The sequence below is a fragment of the Belonocnema kinseyi genome, chromosome 5 (assembly GCF_010883055.1).
Source record: "Belonocnema kinseyi isolate 2016_QV_RU_SX_M_011 chromosome 5, B_treatae_v1, whole genome shotgun sequence".
NCBI lineage: Eukaryota > Metazoa > Arthropoda > Insecta > Hymenoptera > Cynipidae > Belonocnema > Belonocnema kinseyi.
The window spans coordinates 2,489,622-2,497,674 of record NC_046661.1 but is presented as its reverse complement, the minus strand read 5'-3'; the positions used below and the strand labels follow the sequence as shown (position 1 = coordinate 2,497,674).

The following is an 8,053-nucleotide window of genomic DNA, read 5'->3' as shown; positions in this document are numbered from 1 at the left end:
CTAAACTGTCCACGTCGCATATGGATAGCCCCTTGAAGAAATTAATTTTTTTTTTAATATAGAAATCTAAAGAAAGTAGTTGAATTTTCAATCAAAAAGGTTCATTTTAAATTGAAACGTATGAAGCTTCAATTATGAACTTCATATTCAACGAAAAATGGGACAGTTCAGTTTTTAGTTAAAAAAATACTTTTCAATTTAAAGAAGTGTAATTTTGAAGAAAAAAAACAGCTGAGTTCCCCTTAAAAACAGATTGTAATTAAAAATATGAATAGATTTTAAACCACAAATGCAAAGATAAATTTTAACTTCAATAAATTAATTTTGAAAAAAAATTTCCGAAGAATTGTTGAATCCTCAATCAGCAAGATGAATTTTCAAACAAGAAGATTAATTTTCTACTAAAAAAGACGACTTTTTAACAAAATCTATGAATTTTTAACCAATCAGATTAATATTTTACAAAGAAGACGAATTGTGAAACAATTACTTGATTTTTAAACTATAAGGGAATAGTTTTTTAAAATTTTTTGTTTAAAATATTCAACGATTTCGTTGAATTTTTTTTTGTCTTGACTGAAAATTGTTTCTTGTTTAAAAACTCATCTCTTTGGGTAGAAACTTGATTTTCTTGCTGAACATAAACACAATAAAAATGTATCCATTTTGGTTGAAAATTCAACTATTTTTTTGAAAACTTGCCTTTTTGGGTTCAAAACTCATGCATTTTGTATATATATTTGTTTCTTCTTTGTCCGTTCTGGAGTTTCCCGCTCGATAATATATGCATCTCAGGCTTCGCACTAATTGTATTAAGTAAGTTTATTAATTTCCACCAGAAATGGAACTTGAGTGCAATGTGCCGTATCTGATATACGAGTAATATGATAATTAACTGACAGGTATGTTGAGTTTGGGATGATTTTCATTCGCGTGGTCTGAAATTCAATTTGTGCTGGCAGAATGGCGTGCACGAAATGCGTTGCGACGATGCGCAAACTGAGCTCATGATAGTTGTTTCGTCAACGTTTCCTATTTTTAAATATGTACTCAGATCTATAACGGATTTTGACTTTACATAGAATAATCAGTTGACTTTCAACTGGCGAATGATCCTTTTGGTTACATCTGAAAGTCAACCGCATTTTGGTACTGAAATTCAGATTCTTGTATTACTGTGTATCGCCCAAATTTATGCACACACTTTTTAAAATAAAAGGTTAAAACATCTACAACTCTAGTTTGGTAGATGTGAATTATGTTTTGTTAAAGCTCCTTTGTTGAGGACTCAATTATTTTGCTTAAAATTTGTCTTTTTTGTTTGCATTCGGTCCCGGAGCTTTGTACGATATTATAATGCACTAATATCACAGAAAAAAATAAAGTTAAATTTTGTTGCTGTCGGCTGCTACAGCGTCCTTAGCAGCAATGGGAAAAAGGCAGAGTATGAGTCAGTTCGAGCTATAAATCGGGACACCAGATTTAAAACAATCAACGAAAAAAGTAAAAATTTATTTCAGGCAAAACTTGCAACGGTTAATGATTAAACATATTTCACTGAGGTTAGGAAAATAATTCTGAACTCGTCGACTGCGTCGCGCTGAAGTGAACAACTTTCGGTAACACTTTATAGATTGATTGTACAATTATGCGGTATATAATGTAAAAACCTGCAATCTACGATATCACGATTTTGCGCTATTACAATGCGATAATTACGATATATAGTGCAGGAATTATGGTATATATTGTAATTCATGAGATATAGTTTTCTCAGTGTAGTTGAAAATTTAATTCTTTCGTTGAAAATTCTTTCTTTCTTTGGTTGAAAATTAATATTTTTTGTTGACCGTCTCTTTAATTGTTTTAAGGCTGAATGGCCTTTTAAAAATTAATTTTTTTATTTGAAGATTCATTATTTTACTTACAAATTGATCTCTGGTTAAAATTTTTCTTGAAATGCATTTTTTGGTTCAATTCAGCTGTTAGTGTTTTAAAATAATCATATTTTTTAGTTTCTGGTTAAAAAGTTATATACTTATTTAAAAGTTTAACTATTTTGTCAAAATGTTATGTTTTTGGATGAAAATGTAACTATTTGGTTGAAAATTCATTAATTTTTTAAAACTGAAAATTAAACTTTTTCTTTTGCAGTGTAAACGGTTTTGTTAAAAATTTGGCTTTTTAATGAAAGATTTGCATTTAAAACCGAATAGTTTAACTTTTAACCAAATAGTTAAATTTTCAACATAAAAATATAAATTTTAATCTGAATGGCTAAATTTTCAAACAAAAAAGATTAATCTTTACCCAAAAAGAGTTGCATTAAAAAAAAATTCTTAATGAAAACTTGTTGGTGGACATGTTAAAACAAGAGCATTTCAATAAAATATTTACATTTTTAACCAGAGTTGATTTTCGAACAAATATGTAAATTTTCAACAAAGCCGTTGAATTTTTAACCTGCAAATATGAATTTTCGATATAAAATGTAATATTTTATATTTCAACGAATACAGATGCTGCCGAGAGATGCATTGTAAAAATAAGGAAACGAATTTTCAACCCTAACCAGAAGCTCTTACGCGCGCGACCCACTAATTTCCTTATAATTATTCTATTTGGAAATTGACTTCAAGGAAATGCCACGATAATCATTTTTACTTTAATAACTACTATTTATACACGACTGCGCATGGGTACTATATACGAAGAAAGGCCGAATTTTGTGTACTCGAATTTTGAAAACCCGACTAAACTCGGGAATTTGCTGCACTAACTCAGCTGCCGACTAAACTCGGGAGTTTGCTGCAGTTCTACTCTCTGACCAAATGTTTAGGCAAATGCGAGTACTTCAAGTAAACTCGTATGCAGCTGCATTGTAACTAAACCTTAGTAAAAAACTGACCCTATTCGTTGAAAAATAGCCAAATTCTAAACTTTTTATGAAACTTCTTTCATTAGATAATAATTAATAATTCTGTTATTTTTAACAAATTACTTAAAAAGAGTGATCACAAAGACAATCTTAGTTAACTTCGTGAACAAATTTAAATAATACCCCAACTCTCAATATGTTGATGAAAATTGTTTGAATGATTAATACTTATTATAAATATGCAAAGTAATGTGGAAAATGATCATTGAAAGACATTCTTAGTCCATTCCGTAAACAAATTATGTCTCTTCCTTAAAAAATAGCCCAGCTATAAGTATGTTAAGAAACAATTTCTAAATAATTAATAGTGGTAAAGTTTCAAAGCATCAGAGAAAAAATAATCGGAAAGATATTCTTAGTTAATTATGGTAAAAAATGGAGCCCACTCGTAGAAAGAAAAGCAAACTCTTAATTCTTCAATTAAAATTCTTTCAATAATTAATAGTTCTTGTGAATTTACAAAGCAACATAGAAAAGAGTCATTGAATGGAAATTCTAAGTTGATTTCGAAAACAAATTAACTCGTAGGATAAACTTCAAACTCTTAATTTTTTAATTAAAATTGCTTAAAGAATTAATAGTTCTTGTAAATTTACAAAGCAACATAGAAAAGAGGCACCGGATAGACATTCTTAGTTGACTTCGAAAACAAATTGATTCGTAGGATGAAGGCCAAACTTTTAATTTTTAAATTAAAATTGTTTAAATAATTAATTGTGTTTGTAAATTTTCAAAGCAATATAGAAAAGAGTCATCGGATAGCCATTCTTAGTTGGCTCTGTAAACAAATTGACTTGTAGAAATAAGGCCAAACTCTAATTTTTTAATTAAAATTGTTTAAATAATTAAAAGTTCTTGTGAATTTGCAAAGCAATACAGAAAAAAGTCATTGGATAGACATTCTTAGTTGACTTCGAAAATAAATTGATTCGTAGCATAAAGGCCAAACTTTTAATTTTTTCATTAAAATTGTTTAAATAATTAATAGTTCTTTTCAATTCGCGAAGCAATATAGAAAAGATTCATACGATAGACATTCTTAGTTGACTTCGTAAACAAATTTACTTGCAGAACTCGTAGGAAAACAGTTACTTTTAGTTTTTTGATCGAAATTCTTTAAATAATTATTAGTTCTTGTAAATTTGAAATCGGATAGACATTCTTAGTTGACTTCGAAAACAAAATTAATTCGTAGGATAAAGGCCAAACTTTAAATTTTTTCATTGAAATTGTTTAAATAATTCATAGTTCTTGTAAATTTGCAAAGCAATATAGAAAAGATTCATCCGATAGACATTCTTAGCTGACTTCGAAAACAAATTGATTCGTAGGATAAAGGCCAAACTTTTAATTTTTAAATTAAAATTGTTTAAATAATCAAAAATTTTTGTAAATTTGCAAAACAATATAGAAAAAAGTCATCCGATAGACATTCTTAGTTGACTCCGTAAACAAATTTACTTGCAGAACTCGTAGCAAAAAAGTCACTTTTTGTTTTTTGATCAAAATTGTTTAAATAATCATTAGTTCTTGTAAATTTACAAAGCAACATAGAAAAGAGTTAGTTGACTCCTTCAACAAATTGACTCCTAGAATAAAGGGCAAACAGTTAATTGCTTAAATAAAATTGTTTAAATAATTAATAGTTGTTGTAAATTTGCAAAGCAACATACAGCAGAGTCATCGGATAGACTTTCTTGGTTGACTCTGTAAACAAATTGACTCGTATAAAAAAAGGGCAATCTCTTAATTTTTTAATTAAAATTGTGTAAATAATTATTAGTTCTTTTGTAAAGCAACATAGAAAAGAGTGAGTTTACTCCATGGACAAATTCACTCGTAGAAAAAAGCCAAACTCTTAATTTTTAAATTAAAATTGTTTAAATGATTAATAGTTCCTATAAATTTACAACGCAAAATAATAAATTAAACGTTTTCTTGAAAGAAGAGCCGTTTATAAAACTTGTTTAAATAATTACAATGTTTGAAGATTAAATAAATGCTAAAAGCCATAAATGAGCTCCACTCGATTTTGGCACGATCGCTGTAACTTAATCGCTAGGAATGCTTACATCCAATAACGTAAAGATATCCCTCAAACGTGCTTGTTACACTTTTCTGGCATTCTATAAGAAGCTGCGACCAACTTTCAACTACATTAAAGATTAATTTTCCATAAGAGATTCGAATTTAAATCGCAAGTAGAAAAGTTACTTTTCACACAAAAAAAATCATTTATTTCCGAAAAAAAATAATTCTAAAAAAATATTAAATTTTTTAACCAAAGAGATGAGTTTTTAACTAAAACTAAGAATTTTTCAACTAGAAAAACGAATTTTCAACAAATAAAGGATTGTTAGCTAGGAAATATTTCAAGTATATATTTGTTTAAAGTGTTATTTTTATTGAATAATTTCATTAATTTCAATGTAATTTGAACTATAATAATTATTAGTTTAATTTTAAAGATAATATTTGTGTTGTTCATCAACTTTAATGTGAAAAGTCCAGGGACAGTGGAAGACTTAAATAAGCCCGAGATTCGACAATTGGCAAAAATTTGCGTTCAATAATGTTATTTTTTTCCAATTTTGGCATTTATCTACTCTTGTAACCAAAATTCGTACAGTAATTATATATCGTATTATTCCTTACAAAGTAGTGTAATGATGCTAAATTGATTTATAAAAATTGTGGTTTAAAAATGCAAAGTTCATTATTTAAAGAATATGATTATCATTAACGTGAGTTACAAAATGGTAATAAATGCTATTCATCAATGTTAGGTGTAAATTAATTTTTTGTTTAATATCATTTGGAATAAAATAGTTTAATTTAATTTTCTACCAAAAAATATATAATTCGTTAAAATCCTATTATAAAAGACGAAGTACAGTTTAAGGTACAGAACTTATCCCTTGGTGCCTACTATTATTTTATACTGATATTTTGTAACATTTATCAAATATGTATAACATAGAAAAGATAGGCTGCATCGATGCAGATCGGAGTGCACCAGTGCCGGATAACCGAATACGATATTAGTAAGCAAGCATAGCGTTGAACTGAGTGCAGTCGAGCGTAAACGATGGCAGCCGACCAACGCTTTACTGAAATTCCTTAAATTTATCAATCACTCAATTGGGTTTGATGCAAAGATCCTTATTCCAATAAATTATGATAATTCGAAAAGTTACCATTAGGAAACAAATTTTTCACAAAGAGCAAAATATTATTTTTAAATCTCGATATTAGGATATTTGATTACGTTAAGATATGGTGCTTAGAATCTGAACAATACCATCAATATGAAAAATTAATTAATAATTTAATGGAATTAAATTTGAGTGTTAACATTTACTTCATAAAGGCGATAGATTCTGGATCTCATTATCTAGTTTAGCAGGATGAAATATTGCCGCGTTGGAGACCCGTGTTCGATTCCCACTAGCTTTACTTTAATCATATTTTTCTGTTTCAGCTTGTAATATAATAATTCTGCATGTATATAATAATGTATAAACTATATATGTGATCTTGTGTACTGTATAATTGCAATTTAAATTACTTTCTGATTCAAAGTGTCTCGTCTCGAAATTCGGAATGCCTAGTCCAATATTTTTCAAAAGTTTGGCTATAGCCGTACCTCATTTTCGGGAAAACTAGACACAGCCTTTTTAATTTTAATAAGTCAGTAAAGTTTTTTAATTATAATAAAACGTAGCAGGCTTTTAGCATTACGCATTTACGATTTAAAAAGTTGCACAGTTAAACAAAAAGTTAAACAGTTGATAAAAAAAAATAAAGAATGGTTGCCTTTAAAAATATATAGTTTATCTACCAAAAATCCCAAGTTGTCACTCGTTTATTTGATTTAAAATTTGTCTAGTTGTACAAAACTTGTATATGAATTCATAATTGCAAATTTGTACATTTTGGCTAATTTATTTGAAAATTAAAACTGTTTCTAAGGCGTTAGATTTTTTTTCCTTCTGCTTTCATATTGATTATAAGCAGGTATCCAGGAACCACTTGAATGACTTTCGCCGATTGTATAACTACTAGTAACAATTATTAGCAATAATCGCTTCATGCAAAAAATCATTGAAGTTGCAAAAAGGAGATGCACATTTGAAACTTACAAGATACTTGATCCAACGTTTGAATGACTAGAGAGATTGAGGACACCATTCCTAAATGGAGCGTGAGAATAGTTATTTTGAATTTTTAAGTACAACCTCTTCAAGTGACCCGCCTCAACGATAGTTGATCAAGGAGGAAATGGTCATAATCTGCTGATTAAATAGACAAGTTTAAGTTTATGATTGTTTTAAGTAGGAACGCAATGCCACGAGTTTAAAGAAGAAATAAAAAATATTTCAACGTAAAAAGTTAGTTGTGAATACAGGATGCTTGTTATCCAATCCAAATTTTCTATGTTGAATTTTAAGTTGACCAAATTTCTTATTAATCTATTACCATTGATTATTGGAATGTATTATTTTCTTAGCTCATATTTCTAACCTGCAGATCAAAAGTACAAGGTCACTCATGTATTTTACATGGACGATTTTAAGATCTATGCTAAAAACAGAGAGCAACTGCATCTAGATCTGGGGATTGTCGAACGATATACTAAGTAAATTGTAATGGAATTTGGGTTAGAAAAATGCGCCAAGGCTTATTTGAAGCGAGGAAAACTTAATGGCATCCCTGAAGATCCTGAGCTAGTTGATAGAAGCGCCATACGACACCTTTGCGCTGGAGAGACTTATACATACCTGGGCGTGCCACAGAGCCGCATTCAGGATGTGACATCTATAAAGGATACTCTCCGAAGCAGATACAAACGTCTCATCCGACAGATTTGGTCTTCCGAACTGTCGGCGAGGAACAAAGTATCTGCAACGAACATGCTTGTCGTCCCGGTACTATTCTATTCATTTGGAGTAGTTCCATGGACGAAGAACGAGCTCAGATCTATTGATATCGGGACAAGAAAGGTTATGCGCGTGAACAAAAGCATGCATCTTAAGTCTTCCGTTCCGCGACTGTACATCTCGCGCCGTCAAGGGGGTCGCGGAATATTGAGTCTTGAATGTCTTCACAACAGGA

The 8,053-nt window shown here is 29.5% G+C and overlaps 1 protein-coding gene across 1 annotated transcript in view; it reads right to left on the bottom strand.

Annotated features, from left to right (window-relative positions):
- LOC117172847 overlaps window positions 1-8,053 on the bottom strand; it is a 44,258-nt gene that overhangs the window by 33,130 nt on the left and 3,075 nt on the right. The gene's annotated exons all lie outside the window — the stretch shown is intronic.